Below are 16,615 nucleotides of genomic sequence, written 5' to 3'. Positions count from 1 at the left end.
CTCTCCCAGACTGGGCGGGGGCGTACCAAGAGGAAAGGCAAGGAAGGGGCAACGGAGAAGAAACTACCCCGCGGTAGGTGAGTGACAGGGAGAGAGGCAAAGGCGCTGACTCCAGGGACGTTGTTAGAACTGGAAAGCCTCACTCCGGAGACACTGTGGGGCATTTCAACGACAATCCGGTCGCGGGCATTTTTCTGTTGCTGGTCCCCCACCCGCGCCAGTCGCACAGCCCAGCCGCGCCCAGGTTCCGGGTAAGAATTTGGGGTCCGCCCGGGGGCGGGACTCCAATCCTAGGACTCTGGCCTTCTGGGCTGTTTGGGTTCGGCTCTTCTCTGCAGACGTAACGTCTACACTTCACACTTGGACTGTGGTTTAGCGACTCCTTAATGCGTAGGATCCTATAGCTGCAGGGCTGCTCAGTAGAGACCGTCTTATTTCACTTCTGCCCAGATTTTGGAGATGAGAACACCTGAAATAGCGAGACGCATGGAGCCAAGAACCGTGGGTTCAAATCCTAACTTTGTGCCTGCCTCTGCATAAGCCATAACCGTGCTCTTTTGGGGAGCCGAGTTTGTTAAAGGGGTTCATCCTGGGGTGCCTGGGTGGCTCAGTCCGTTCAGTGTCCGACTTCGGCTCAGGTCATGATCGCACGGTTTGTGAGTTCGAGCCCCACATCCGGCTCTGTGCCGACAGCTCAGAGCCTGGAGCCTGCTTCAGATCCTGTGTCTACTTCTCTCTCTACCCCTCCCCTGCTCGTACTCGGTCTCTCTCTCAAAAATAAATAAACATTAAAAAAAAAAGGGGGTGGGGGTTCATCCTACCTACCTCACTGGTTGGATGGGAAGCTGAAGAGGCAAAGTGTGGGAAAACATGGGACAGGTGTGCACTGAGCATTCAACTGCACTCGACAAATAAATGCTCCGTGAAGCAAAATCTTAATATTCAACTCTCCTGACGCTCTGTTAAGACAGAGACCATGTCATTCCTGTACCACCCCCCTTCCCAAAAGTTTATAGCCCCAAACCCTTTCCTAAATCGTAAAATAATATTCAACAAGGGTGCAAAGACCATTCAATGAGGAAAAGCTAGTCTTCTCAACAAATGGTGTTGGGAAGACTAGAGACCCACATGTTAAACCCTTACCTTACTTACACCATATGTAAAAGTTAATTCAAAATGTACCAAAGAACTAAATGTAAGAGCTGAAACTATAAAACTCTTAGAAGAAAACATGAGGAAATCTTCGTGACCTTGGATTTGGCAACAATTTCTTGGATATGACACCAAAAGCACAGACAACGAAAGAAAAGATGAATCGGACTACATCAAAATTTAAAACTTCTGGGGGCGCCTGCATGGCTTAGCTGGTTAAGCATCCAGCTCTTGGTTTCAGCTCAGGTCATGATCTCATGGTTGATGAGTTCTCAGGCTGGACACTGTCAGCACAGAGCCTGCTTGGAATTCTCTCCCCCCCCCACCCCCCCCCCGCCCTGCTCGCACTCTCTCTCTCTCTCTCTCTCTCTCAGAAGAAATAAACTTTAAAAAAAATTTTTTAAACTTTTGTACATCAAAGGACAAAAGAGAGTGAAAAGCAACCCACCGAATGGGAGGAAGTATTTGCAAATCACGTATTTGCTAAAGACTAAATATCCAGAATATATAAAGAGCTCTTACGGCTCAACACAACCACCACAAAAACCCTGGTTTAAAAAATAGGCAAAGGACTTGAAGATGTTTCTCCAAAGATATACAAACGGCCAATAGGCCCATGAAAAAATACTAAACATTACTGATCATTAGGGAAATGCAAATGAAAACCACAATTAGATACACCTCACAGCAATTAGTATGGGTACTATTAAAAAAAGAAGAAGAAGAAGAAGAAGAAGAAGAAGAAGAAGAAGAAGAAGAAGAAGAAGAAGAAGGGAAAATAAGTGTTAGCAAGACTGTGGAGAAGGAATGCTTTTGTGCTGTGGGTGGGAATTTAAAATGGTACAACCAGTACAGAAAACAGAATGGTGGCTCTTCAAAAAATTAAAAATAGGGGCGCCTGGGTGGCTCAGTCAGTTAAGCGTCCAACTTCAGCCCAGGTCATGATCTCACAGTTGGTGAGTTCAAGCCCTGTGTCAGGCTCTGTGCTGACAGCTTGGAGCCTGCTTCGGATTCTGTGTCTCCCTCTCTCTGCCCCTCCCCAGCTCATGCTCGTACTCTGTCTCTGTCAAAAGTAAATAAACTTGAAAAATGAAATTAAAAATAGAATTACCAGAGGTGCCTGGCTGGCTTTTGATCTTGGGGTTGTGAGTTTGAGCCTCATGTTGGGTGTAGAGATTACTTTAAAAAAAACCCAAAACCTTGGGGTGCCTAGGTGTCTCAGTCAGTTAAGTGTTTGACTTCAGCTCAGGTCATGATCTCACGGTTTGTTAGTTTGAGCCCTACATTGGGCTCTGCACTGACAGGGAGGAGCCTGCTTCACATCCTTGGTCTCCCTCTCTCTCTGCCCCTCCCCTGCTCGAGCTGTCTCTCTCTCTTTCTCTCTCCAAAAGAAACATCTTAAATAAATAAATAAAAATAGAATCTTTAAAAAATAGAATTACCATATTATCCAGCAATTCTAATTTTGGGGTATATACCCCCAAAGAATTGAAAGCAAAATGTCTAAGAGATATTTGTATACCCATGTTCATAGCAGCATTATTCACAAGGGCTAAAAGGTGGAAGCAACCCAAGTGTCCATCAACAGATGAATGGATAGATAAAATATGGTATATACATACAGTGAAATATTTTTCAGTCTTTAAAAGGAAGGAAGTTCTGATACATGCTACAACCTGGATGAACCTTGAGGGCATTATGCTGAGTGAAATAAGCCAGTCACAAAAAGGCAAGTACTGTATGATTCCATCGATTTAAGGTAGTAGAGTAGTCAAATTCACAGAGAAAGAAAGTAGAATGGTGGTTACCGGGAGCTGGGGGGGAAATGGGAATGGGGAGTTACTGTTTAATGGGTACAGAGTTTCAGTTTTGCAAGATGAAAAGAATTCTGGAGGTGGATGATGGTAACGAATATACTTCACACTACTGGATTTCTGCACTTAAAGATGCACAGAAATGGTTAAGATGGAGGGCTCCTGGGTAGCTCATTCAGTTGAGCATCTAACTCTTGATTTCCGCTCAGGTCACAATCCCAGGGTTGTGGAATTGAGCCCCTAGCATGGAGCCTGCTTAAGATTCTCTCTTTCTGGGGCACCTGGGTGGCTCAGTCAGTTAAGCATCTGACTTTGGCTCAGGTCACAATCTCATGGTTCATGAGTTCGAGCCCCACGTCAGGCTCTGTGGTGACAACTCAGAGCCTGGAGCCTGCTTTGGAATCTGTGACTCCCTCTCTCTGCCTCTCCCCCACTCTTGTTCTGTCTCTGTATCTCAAAAAATAAAGAAATGTTTAAAAAAAAAAAAAAAAAAAAGATTCTCTCTTTCTACCCCCGCCTCTGCCTCTTCTTCCCCAACCCCGGCTCATGCATGTGCTCTCTCTCTCTTTCTCAAAAAAAAAAAAAAGGGTTAAGATGGTAAATATGTATGTTATGTATATTTTGCCACAAACATAATTAAAAAAAAAAAAACCCTTGGGGTGTGTGTGTGTGTGTGTGTGTGTGTGTGTGAATTTATGGCACAGTCTCCTAGAGTATAGTGAGTGACGAATCCATTGATCAACTTAATTGAAATTCCAAGCATAGGAAGTATTTTCTTCTCAAAGGAAAAAGAAGTGTGGCCGACAGAGAATTTTAAAATCTAAGAATCGGAAGGCACTCAATAACTGAACAAGTTCCACAATAACCACCCCCACTTCCACTTTATTTTCCGGGTGCTAAACTGATGTCTGGAGAGGTTAAGGGACTTGCCCCAAGTCTCCCAACCAGTTAAACCTCAGCCACAACTAGAGCCCAAGTGTCCCAACACCGAATCTAGTCCTTTCTCACCAAATCCTCCTTGCTAGATCCTGCCAAGGGATCTCTCCTGAAAACCTGTAAAAGTCTCTGCCCATCTGACTCTCAGCCACACCCAGCCCCGTTGGAGCCAGTGAGGTCACCTTTCCCTAGTCTCAGTTTTGTCTCCCCAGCCACTACCACAGTTCTTGGAATTGTATGCTCTCACAAGCCCCAGTTTTCATAGTTTGAGTACAGTATTTACTCAATAAATATTTATTGACTAATGTATTGAAACAGCTTCTTGGGTTTTTTTTTTTTTTAATATTTTAATGTTTACTTATTTTTGAGAGAGAGAATACAAGCAGAGGAGGGGCAGAGAGGGAGGGAGACCCAGAATCTGAAGGAGGCTCCAGGCTCTGAGCTGTCAGAGCCTGATGTGGGGCTCAAACTCATGAACTGCGAGATTGTGAGCCAGAGTCAGATGCTTAACCCACTGAACCACACAGGCACCCCTCGAAAACAGCTTCTTACAGGCCAATTTCACCAAGAACTCACCAATTTTTGGTTTCATTTTAAGGTTGGGAGCACATCTGCCCATGCTGAATGGTTGTGAAATTTAGGTTAAAAGATAAAAGAAAGTTTATTTAGTCAACAATTATATTTTAGTGTCTACTGGGGTCCAGGCACAAAATTAGTATCCATATAGCGAAGACTTTGTCAATGTTTCTACTTAATGACAAATCTAATTTGCAGGGTTATAAGATAAGGCATGAAAGTGCCCAGTGTGGTACACAATAGGAAGTCAACAAATGTGAATTTCCCTTTATTATTCTTGTACTGCAGAGTAATAGGGTATGTTTGGACAGCAGTTCTTGTAAATGACCATAATTAATATTTGCTTATGTAGTCCAATCAACCAATTCTACGGACCAGTAGAGGCAAACTGGTTAAAGCATTGAACTGCCTCAAGGCCTGAGAATCAGGGTAAATGGATGTAAACAAATGTCTTACACAGAAAAAAAAAAAAAAAAAGTTGGGGCGGGGGTAGCCCAAGAAGACACACAATTGGTTGTGCACTGTAATCCATCAGCATTATAGTTAAATTCTAGTTTAGTAATCCACTCATCAGGCCCTTAAGGTGAGTGTTACTGGGGAAAACTGGTCCTAGACAGCTTTAATAATTTAACCAGGGTCACACAGATAGTGGGAGGCAGAAGTTGGCTTATGATTCAGGCCTGAATACAAATGTAAGAATCTACAAATGTGAGAATCAGAAAGCCAATTGAGAAGGGAACCACCCACTCCTTTGAAAGGAATCGAGGGAGGGGTTCCTCCATCACTCCATAATGATAGATTCCTCTCCGAGCTCTGGCCGAGGTAAAAGCTCTTAGGGATCTGTTTGATTCTTTTCCTTCTATATTATTGAGCTCTAAAACTTTATGGAGTTACAGGCCGCTTTGAAAATCTGATGCAAGCTTTCATTCAGTCAGATATTCATTCAGTAAACATCTCTGAGCGGCCAGGCACTATTCTCCAGGCCGGGAATACAATGGTGGATCCCTGACTTCCTAGAAAGTAAAATCCGCCAATGGAAGTTCTCCCTCGAAAAATGAGCTTTTACCTGAACATTTGCAGTTTCAATCAGCAGAAACTCAGTTCTCTTGGAGCCTATCCTCGGACAGGAGACCCTACAAATTTAATAATTTTCCTTCTACCCTAGTTTGACTTCAGTTTAGTGTTTAGTTTCATATCAGGACTGCTTGATAAAATTAGCCCTTCTTTCTCTTTTACTTCTTGATTTTATCTTGTGTTATTCACCTATTCAATCAACTCATTCATTCATTCAACAAACATTTGAACACCTGTTAAATGCCAGGTACTTGGTTAGGCACTGAGGAAGCCACATTTCCTACCAATGAAAATCCTTACTAAAAGAGACAGATACACAAAGAATTATGATAAAATGTTAAATACCATAAAAGATAATACCATAATATAAAATAACAATAGCTACCCTTTTCTGAATAACTTCTAAGTGGGTCAAGCATTTAATGGCCTTCAAAAGTTATCTAGTTCAAACTTATCAATAGCAAAAGCAAATCAGCATTATCCCTACTTTACGATGAGAAAGCCAAGGCTTAGCAATGTTAGGAAGCTTGCCCATGGTGTTCAGCTGGTCAACAGCTACATGTAACACATACATACAAGCACACACACACGTATTCATGATACACATATTGGAAAAAAGAATATTTGCAAACTTGGAATGAGATACTTTCTAAAGTAAGGCAAATACCAGAAACTATAAATGGAAAAATGGATCAACTTAGCTATTTTTTTTAGTTTTTTTTTCTTTTTTTCTTTTCTTTTCTTTTCTTTTCTTTTCTTTTCTTTTCTTTTCTTTTCTTTTCTTTTCTTTTCTTTTTTTTGAGAGAGAGAGGGCCGGTGGGAGTGGGGGGAGAGCAGCAGGGGGAGAGAGATAGAAAAAATCCTAATCTCCATGCTCAGCACAGAGCCTGATGAGGGGCTCAATCCCATGACGCTGGGATCATGACCTGAACCAAAATCAAGAGTTGGATGCTCAATGGACTGAGCGAGCCACCCAGGCACCCCATGAATCAATTTAACTATTTAAAATTAAAAGCCTCTTGGGGCGCCTGGGTGGCTCAGTCGGTTGAGCGCTGACTTCGGCTCAGGTCACGATCTCGCAGTCCGTGAGTTCGAGCCCCGCATCGGGCCCCTGTGCTGACAGCTCAGAGCCCGGAGCCTGTTTTGGATTCTGTGTCTCCCTCTCTCTGACCCTCCCCCATTCATGCTCTGTCTCTCTCTGTCTCAAAAATGAATAAAAACGTTAAAAAAAATTTTTTTTAAATAAAATTAAAAGCCTCTGCAGTAATCTCTTGGACATAGCAACATATTGGCCTTAGCAACATATTTATGGATATGTCTCCAAAGGCAAGGGAAACAAAAACAAAAAAAAACCTATTGGGACTACACCAAAATAAAAAGCTTTTGCACAGCAAAGGAAACCATTAACGAAACAAAAAGGGTACCTAGTGAATGGGAAAGCAAATGATATGTCTGATGAGGGGTTAATATGCAAAATATATAAAGACCTTACACAACTCAACACCAAAGAAATTTCAATTTAAAAATGAGCAGAGGACTTGAATAGACATTTTTCCAAAGAAGACATCAGATGGCCAACAGACACATGAAAAGATGCTCAACATCACTAATCATCAGGGAAATGTAAGTCAAAACCACAAGGAGGTATCACTCCACACCTGTCAGAAAGGCTAGTATCTTAAAGACAATAAATAACAAATGTTAGATGTGGAGAAGATCCAAAGGATGTGGAGAAGAGGGAACCCTCGTACATAGCTGGTTGGAATGTAAATTGGTGCAGCCATGTGGAAAACGGTATGAAGGCTCCTCAAAAAATTAAAAACAGAAATACTACACAATCCAGTAATTCTACTACTGGGTATTTACCCAAAGGAAATGAAAATGCTAATTTGAAAAGATACATGTACCCCTATGTTTATTGCAGCATTATTTACAATAGCAGCCATGATACAGAAGCAAGTGTCCATCAATAGCTGGATGGATAAAGAAGATGTGCTATATAAACACAGTGGAATATTAGCCTTAAAAAAGAATGAGATCTTGGGGCGCCTGGGTGGCTCAGTCGGTCAAGCATCCAACTCTTGGTTTTGGCGCATGATTTCATGGTTTCATGAGTTGGAGCCCCACCTTGGGCTCTGCACTGACAGTGCAGATCCTGCTTGAGATTCTCTCTGTCTCCCTCTCTCTGCCTCTCCCCAACTCACGCTGTCTCTGTCTCTCTCAAAAATGAATTTAAAAAGGGGCGCCTGGGTGGCTCAGTCGGTTAAGCGACCGATTTCGGCTCAGGTCATGATCTTGCAGTCTGTGGGTTCAGGCCCCACATCAGGCTCTGTGCTGGCAGCTCAGAGCCGGGAGTCTGCTTCATATTCTGTCTCTGTCTCTGCCTCTCTCTGTCTCTGTCTCTGTCTCTCTCTCTCTCTCTGCCCCTCCCCCGCTCATGTTCTGTCTCTCTCAAAAATAAACATTAAAACAAATTTTAAAAAATGAATTAAAAAAAAAGAATGAAATATTGTCATTTGCGACAACATGGATGGGCCTAAGGGCATTATGCCAAGTGAAATAAATCAGAGAAAGAGAAATATCATATGATTTCACCTAAATGTGAAATTTAAAAAACCCCTCAAAAACCAGAGTCTTAAATACAGAGAAGAAACTGGGAATTGCCACATGGGAAGTGGGTGGGGAGATGGGCAAAATAGATTAAGGGGATTAAGAGGTACAAAAAAAAGTTTAAAGCCTATATATGTTAAAGGACTACTCGCAAGTGAGAAATAGGAGAAACTGTATATATTAATAGTCAAATGATTAGTAGCAGCTAATAGTGCCCCCCCCCCAGCAGGTGAAATTTACATGAAGTGTACAAATCTTAAGTATAAAATTTCATAAGTTTTGACAAATGTAATGCCCATGTAAACACCCCAATCAAAACATAAAACATTTCCCATCACTCCAGGAACTTCTCTCATTCCCCTTTCCAGTTATTCCCCATCTCTGTCCAAGGAAACCACTATTCTCACGCTATCATCAAATACTTAGTGTTTTTTCCTTAAATGTCCAAATTATCTTACTAGATTGTAAGTTTTTTTGGTTTGGTTTTGTTTTTTTTAGATTGCAAAATCTTTAAATGAGGACCTGCCTGATTTTTTTGCTTAGTTTTCCTGATTTTTTTTTGCTTAGGGTTGTTTTTGTTGTTGTTGTTTGTTTGTTTGTTTGTTTGTTTTAGTGTAATAAATTACATATAATAAAATTTCCCAGTTTATTTTTTTAATTTTTATTTTTTTTCAATGTTTATTTTTGGGCAACCACAAGGGGGGAAGGACAGAGAGAGGGGCACAGAAGATCTGTGCAGACAGGCTAACAGCAGCGTGTGGGGCTCGAACTCATGAACCATGAGATCGTGACCTGAGCTGAAGTGGATGCTCAACTGACTGAGCTATCCAGGTGCCCATAAAATTAGCCATTTTAATCATTTTAAAGTATACAGTTCATTCACAATGTTGTACAACCATCACCACTGTTTATTTCTAAAACTTTTCATCACCCTAAACAAAAAGTCTGTAACCATTAAGCAATAGATCCCCACTTCCCCCTTGACCCAGATCCCCAAAACTGCTTTTCTGCTTCCTATTTTTACAAGTTTGTCTATTCTAGATATTTCATATAAGTGGAATCATATGATATTTTCATTTTGTGTCTGGCTAATTTTAATTAGCATAATGTCTTCAAGGTTCATCCATGTTATAGCATGTGTCAGAATTTCTTTACTTTTTTTTTTTTTTAATAGAGTTCATTCCCAACATGGGGCTTAAACTCATGACCCTGAGATTGAGAGTTGCATGCTCTACCAACTGAGCCAGCCAGGTACCCCAAGAATTTCTTTCCTTTTTAAGGCTGAATAATATTCTATCGTACATACACACCATATTTTGTTTATTCATTCATTTATAGATGGACACTTAGACTGTTTGCACATTTTGGCTATTGTAAATAATTCTGCTACAAACATTGGTGTACAAGTAACCGTTTGAGTCCTTGTTTTCAAATCTTTATATGCCTGGTAATGGAATTGCTTGGTCATAAGGTAATCCTGTGTTTTGTTTTGTTTTAAAATTTTTTTTTAATGTTTATTTATTTTTGACAGAGACAGAGACAGAATGTGAGTGGGTTAGGGGCAGAGAGGTTGGGAGACACAGAAGCAGAAGCAGGCTCCAGGCTCTGAGCTGTCAGCACAGAGCCCTACGCGGGGCTCGAACTCACAGCTGTAAGATCATGACCTGAGGTGAAATCGGAGGCTCAACCGACTGAGCCACCCAGGCGCCCCGGTAATCCTGTGTTTAACTCTTTGAGAAACTGCCAGACTGTTTTCCGCCATGGCTACACCATACTACATCTCCACCGGCAATGTGTAAGTGTTCCACTATTGCCACATTCTCAGCGACACTTGTTACTATCTTTTTGATAATAGCCATCCTAGTGTGTTGGAAATAGTGTCTTGTTGTGGTTTTTATTTGCATTTCCCTAACAACCAATGGTGTTGAGCATTTTCCATGTGCGTATTTATCATTTGTACATGTTCTCTGAAATAAATCAAATCCTTTGTCTGTTTTGGAATTAGGTTGTTTGCGGTTTTGTCATTTGAGTTGTAGGGTTCTGTATATGTTCTGGAAATGAATCTCTTACCAGATACGTGATTTGCAAATATTTTCTCCTGGTCTGTGTTTTGTCTTTTCACTCTCTTGATGGTGCCCTTTTTGATCTACAAGTTTTTCATTCTAATTAAGTCCAATTTTTCTACTTTTTTTCTTTTGTTGCCTGTGCTTTGATGTGATGTTTAAGAAATCATTGCCAAGGTCATGAAGATTTATCCCTATATTTTCTTCTAAGAGTTTGGTAGTTTTCATTTTTACACTTAGGTCTATTATCTACTTTTAATTAATTTGTATATTTGGCATAAGGGCCCAGCTTCATTTTTCACCATGTGGATATCCAGTATTTATGGCACCATTTCTTTTTTTTTTTTCAATATATGAAGTTTATTGTCAAACTGGTTTCCATACAACACCCGGTGCTCATCCCAAAAGGTGCCCTCCTCAATACCCATCACCTACCCTCCTCTCCCTCCCACCCCCCATCAACCCTCAGTTTGTTCTCAGTTTTTAAGAGTCTCTTATGCTTTGGCTCTCTCCCACTCTAACCTCTTTTTTTTTTTTTTTTTCCTTCCCCTCCTCCATGGGTTTCTGTTAAGTTTCTCAGGATCCACATAAAAGTGAAAACATATGGTATCTGTCTTTCTCTGTATGGCTCATTTCACTTAGCATCACACTCTCCAGTTCCATCCACGTTGCTACAAAGGGCCATATTTCGTTCTTTCTCATTGCCATGTAGTACTCCATTGTGTATATAAACCACAATTTTTTTATCCATTCATCAGCTGATGGACATTTAGGCTCTTTCCATAATTTGGCTATTGTTGAGAGTGCTGCTATAAACATTGGGGTACAAGTGCCCCTGTGCATCAGTACTCCTGTATCCCTTGGGTCAATTCCTAGCAGTGCTATTGTTGGGTCATAGGGTAGGTCTATTTTTAATTTTTTGAGGAAACTCCACACTGTTTTCCAGAGTGGCTGCATTTATGGCACCATTTCTTAAAGAGACTCTTATTTTCCCCATTGAATGATCTTAGCACTGTTGTAAAAAAAAAAAAAAAAGTCAGTTAACCAGGGGCACCTGGGTGACTCAGTCAATTAAGCTTCCGACTTTGGCTCAGGTCATGATCTCACAGTTCATGGGTTCAAGCCTAGCATTGGGCTCTGTGCTGATAGCTCAGAGCCTGGAGCTTGCTTTGGATTCTGTGTCTCCCTTTCTTTCTGCCCCTCCCTTGCTTGCTCTCTCTCTCTCTCTCTCTCAGAAAATGAATAGACATTAAAAAAAAATTTTTTTTTAATCAGTTAACCATACAGAGGCATGGCCACTAGCCAATTTTCAAGACTTGCAAAATACGGATTTAATCGTTTTTCACAACCTTTTTTTTTTTTTTTACTACAAGAAAGTTTTTTGTCATCTACCTTCTCACTGGCTTCATTTAATTTACATACAAATATTTATCTCTATTCATTAACAATATAAAAACAAAGCAACCCTGAATTCCTTTTATGAAAACCACCCTGTCAACAACACCATTGTCTAAATCTTTTTTGATTGTACACTTCTATTAGGAAGAACTTTTGAGCCTATACCTTTAATACATATGTATTTGTTTACTTATAAAGTTTTTACGATATTGCTCTACTAATACATTATTTATTGTATAAAACATGCAAAAATAGATAATTCGATGGTGTGAAAAGTCAGTTGACTATAGATGTGAAGGTTTATTTCTGAGTTCTCAATTTTATTCTATTCATCTATATGTCCATCCTTATGCCAACACCACACTGTCTTGATTACTGTAGCTTTATAAGAAGTTCTAAAATCAGGGAGTATGAGTCTTCTAACTTTGTTCTTTTTCAAGATCGTTTTGGCTATTTGGGGTCTCTTGTAATTCCAAATAAATTTGAGGGTTGACCTTTCCACTTCTGGAAAAAAAAATGCTATTGGGATTTGATAGAGATTGCATTGAATCTAGAGATCTCTTTGATTAGTATTGTCATCTTAACTATGTTAGGTCTTCCAATCCAAGACCTTCCAATCCAAGGATGCCTTTCTATTTATTTAGGTCTCCTTTCACCAATATTTTGTGGTTTTCAGTGTAAAAGTTTTGTGCTTCATTGGTTAAACTTATTCCTAATAGTTTTATTCTTTTTGATACTATTGTAAATGGCATTGTTTTCTTGACTTGCTTTTCAGATTGTTCATTCCAAATGGTCAACTTTTACTGAAAGTTTACTATGTACCAAACATGGTGCTATGGTCTTTTTATGGGATTGTTTCATTTAAATCTCAAATAAAAACTACACAAGAAATAAACTATTTATTATGAGCACTCCACTTTATAGATGAAGAAAGTAAGAGTAGTTTATAAAAGTTACACATTTAATAAGTGTTGGGGCAAATATTTGAACTGAAGCAGTCTAAATCTAGATATGTGTTTTTAACATCTGTAGTATATTGTGTCTAGAATAATATCTTGAATATATCATATAAACTTTGCTGATATCTTTCCAAGACAAATATTTAAAAAGCTATTGCCAAATATCTGTGTATATATAAGATATACTTTTTTTAAAGTTTATTTTTAGAGGGAGTGAGAGAGAGCAGGGGAGGGGCAGAGAGAGGTAGAGACAGAATCCCAAGAAGGCTCCTCACTGACAGTGGGGATTGAACTCACAAACTGTAAGGTCATGACCTCAGCCGAGATCAAGGGTCAGATGCTTAACCAACTGAGCTACCCAGGTGCCTCAATATAAGTTATAGTTTTATATAAAATTATATATGTACACACATTTTATGTAAATATATATATATATATATATATATATATATATATATATATATATAAATTATATACACATATAGTAAAAATAGATAGTACAGGGCACAGGACCAGTCATTAACTTTAGGGGGGCAGGTGACAGTAGTAATTTCGTTTGTCCTAAAAAAGAATTTCTTTAATACTGATGTAATTTGAAAACAGCTTCTGTTTCATCAATGGCTTCAATCACCATCTATACATTGATGATTCAAAAATCCCTATCTTTAGGTCATACAGATGCCAAGTTTAAGGTTCATATTTTCAAATGTCTTCTTAAAATCCCCATTCATTCAACAAACATTTGTTGAGTGTCCCCTTGTACAATGAACTTCTAAGTTCTGGGGATCTAATGGTGTGGACAGATCTCTGGCTTCAAGAGTTCATAACATTGTCTACTCTTGGTGTCATACAGGCACCTCACTTAGTACATTTAAACTGAGCACATGGAACAACATCAGTGAGAAGGGCAGGGTAGAGACCTCTAGCAGCCTGTTCTCCCCAGAACTAGCAAAAATTGTCAGAATGAACATATCAGAAGTCTGGACAATAGCAAAGGTTTACAGCAACTACGTGAATGCTTAACCAAAAGAAAGGTCACAGAAACCAGGTAGGAGAACTTTGTGGTGCTTTAACGTTAATGTTACTCCATCCCCATCCTGCACAGTCTTGAAGATTGTGTTTCTGGTGTGGGTACCTGGTCCCAAAGGGAAGAGAATGGATCTCATTCCTAAGGAATTATGTTTGTGTTTTGACCTGCCTATGGGTTCCCTGAAGGACTGATGAACTTGTTTTGTCTAATTCAGAACACTCTCAGGACAGAGAAGTGGCTATAGTGTAGGAGGACCTTCCCAGAACACAGTAAAAGCTAAATTAACAAGCCAGTGCCAACTGGGGGGAAAGATAATGGGAGAGGCAAACTATAGGTATACCAAAAGCCAGGGAGAGAAAAACAAAAAACAAAAAACAGGAAGTGAGACTCTTTGGAATATAGGGCTTTGAAAAGCTCCCACCTCCAGGGCTCAGAAAATAACCTGAGAAGACCATAAGTTTCACTTCTGGCTGGTCTTTAGGTTCTGCACAAGCAGTAAGTGAAGCCTGAGGCAGAGTTGTGAGTGGCCTGGCTAAGTGTTGAAGGAGTGCTCTAACACAGAGACAATCTCCAAAGACCTGGAAAGTATTTTTAATTTTATTTTGCTCTCCTCTCTTCTTCCCTTCCTCTCCTTTTCTTCTTCCTTCCCTCTCTCCTCTCTCCACATCATATTTTCAAAATGTTCAGTTTTCAGAAAAAATTACAAAGCATGCAAAAAAAAAAAAAAAAGCCCACAGTAAAATATGGCCCACTCACAGGAAAAAGAAAGTAATAGAAACTGTCCCTGAGGAAGCACAGACTTTGGATTTATTAAACAAAGACTTTAAATCAACTGTCTATAATGCATTCAATAAGCTAAAGAAAACCATGGACAAAGAACTAAAGGAAACCAGAATGATATCTCAACAATAGAGAGTATCAATAAAGAGATAGAAATTATAAAAAAGAACCAAATAGATATTTAGTAACTGAAAAGTACAATAATTCTTAAAATTTTTTTAAGTTTATTTATTTCGAGAGAGACAGAGACAGAGAGAGTGGGGGAGGGGCAAAGAGAGAGGGAGAGAGGAAGCCCAAGCAGGCTCTGTACAGAGCCTGATGAGGGGCTCCAAGCCACAAAATCACAAGATCATGACCTGAGCTGAAACCAAGAGTCAGATGCTTAACCAACTGAGCCACCCAGGTGCCCCATTTTTTTTTTAAGTACAATGATATTTTAAAATGTACACAGAATTTGTTTTTATCAGGTATGATAAGATATTGAAATTAAAGTCATGAAGGAAGAAGTTTCTACACTCAGAGATACCTAGAAGCAGGAGGCACAGCACAATATACAGGTCAACATGGAGAAGTACCAGGACAAGTGCCTTTATTGTGGTTTTACCCATGGGAAGGAATGGGTAAGACAGGGTAAGCATGCTTAGGATTGGCTAGTTTGAATAATATCAGTGGGCCCTGGAGTGTTGAAACTGTCTCTAGTTGTATCTAGCCCTGGGGTGATTAGGGCAGGAGCATAATGGCCTGAAATGTAGGCGGTTGGTAAAGGAGGTGGTTGGGGATATGGGCTTTGGGTTGTTTGGTTTGCATATGAAAAGCACACTTGCAGATGAATCCTTTACTATTCCTAGGAATTGACTAGCCCTGGGAAGAGTGGTCTCTCTCAGGTTAGCGAGTCTCCATATATTAAAAGCATCAGGAAAAACAGAAAAAAAAATTTTTTAATGATTAATAAAACGAAAAAGAAAAATTTACTAGAGGGGTTCAACAGAAGATTTGAGCAGACAGAAGAAAGAGTAAGTGAACTTGATGATAGGTCAAATAAAATGATCCCAATCTGAGGAGCAGACGGAAGGAAAATAAGAAGAGCCTGAGAAACTTGTGGGACACCATCCATTGTACCAACATAAAAATAATAGGAGTCCTAGAAGGAGAAGAGAGAGAAGGGAGAAGAAAGAATATTTGAAGAAATAATGATTTAAAACTGCCCAAATTTGATTAAAAAGAAAAAAAAAAGATATGAATCTACACATCCAAGAAGCTTAATGAACTCCACATAGGATGAACTCCAAGTAAAATAAACTGAAAGAGATCAACACTAACACATTGTAATCAAACTGTCAAAAGCAAAAGCTAAAGAGAAAATCTAGAAAGCAGCAAAAGAGAAGCCACTTGTAGTGTATGAGGGATCTTCAATAAGATTAACAGCCATTTTCTCATCGGAAAACTTGGTGGTTTGTGGAATAACATGCTTAAAGTGCAAAAAGAAAAACAATTGTCAAGCAAGAATTCTATATCTCACAAAACTGTTTTTCAAGAATGAAGGTGAAATTAAGACTCACACATAAACAAAAGCTGAGGGAGTTCATCACTGGCAGACTTGCCTTACAAGCAGTGCCAAAGAGAATCCTTCAGGCTGCAATGAAAGGACATGAGACAGTAACTTGAAGCTATCTGAAGAAATGAAGAATACTGGGAAAGGTAACTACATAGGTAAATATAAAAGTCAGTATTAGGGGCGCCTGGGTGGCTCAGTCGGTTAAGCCTCCGACTTCGGCTCAGGTCACGATCTCGCAGTCCGTGAGTTCGAGCCCCGTGTCGGGCTCTGTGCTGACAGCTCAGAGCCTGGAGCCTGATTCAGATTCTGTGTCTCCCTCTCTCTGACCCTCCCCCATTCATGCTCTGTCTCTCTCTGTCTCAAAAATAAATAAACGTTAAAAAAATTTTTTTAATAAAAAAAATAAAAATAAATAAATAAAAGTCAGTATTATTGTATTTTTTATTTTGTAACTCCTATTTTTTCCTATATGGTTTAAAAGGCAAATGCATAAAACAGTAATTATAAATCTACATTAATCAACACAAGGTATAAAGATAGAATCTGTGACAATAACAACATAAAAGGGAGGGGGAGAGCTGTATTGGAGCAGAGTTTTTGCACATTATTGAAGCTACATTGGTATTCACACTAGGTTGCTCTTAGTTTAAGATGCTAATTGTAATTCT

The 16,615-nt window shown here is 39.6% G+C and overlaps 1 long non-coding RNA gene across 1 annotated transcript; it reads left to right on the top strand.

The window, feature by feature from the left end:
- Nucleotides 1-32: 32 nt before the first annotated feature.
- Nucleotides 33-2,880, top strand: LOC131500979 (uncharacterized). Its single transcript, XR_009256552.1, has 2 exons — nucleotides 33-251; nucleotides 2,802-2,880. It is a non-coding gene; the product is annotated as an uncharacterized LOC131500979 (long non-coding RNA).
- Nucleotides 2,881-16,615: the final 13,735 nt, after the last annotated feature.

Source organism: Neofelis nebulosa, chromosome 18 (assembly GCF_028018385.1).
Source record: "Neofelis nebulosa isolate mNeoNeb1 chromosome 18, mNeoNeb1.pri, whole genome shotgun sequence".
NCBI lineage: Eukaryota > Metazoa > Chordata > Mammalia > Carnivora > Felidae > Neofelis > Neofelis nebulosa.
This window is presented reverse-complemented; position numbering and strand designations above follow the sequence as displayed.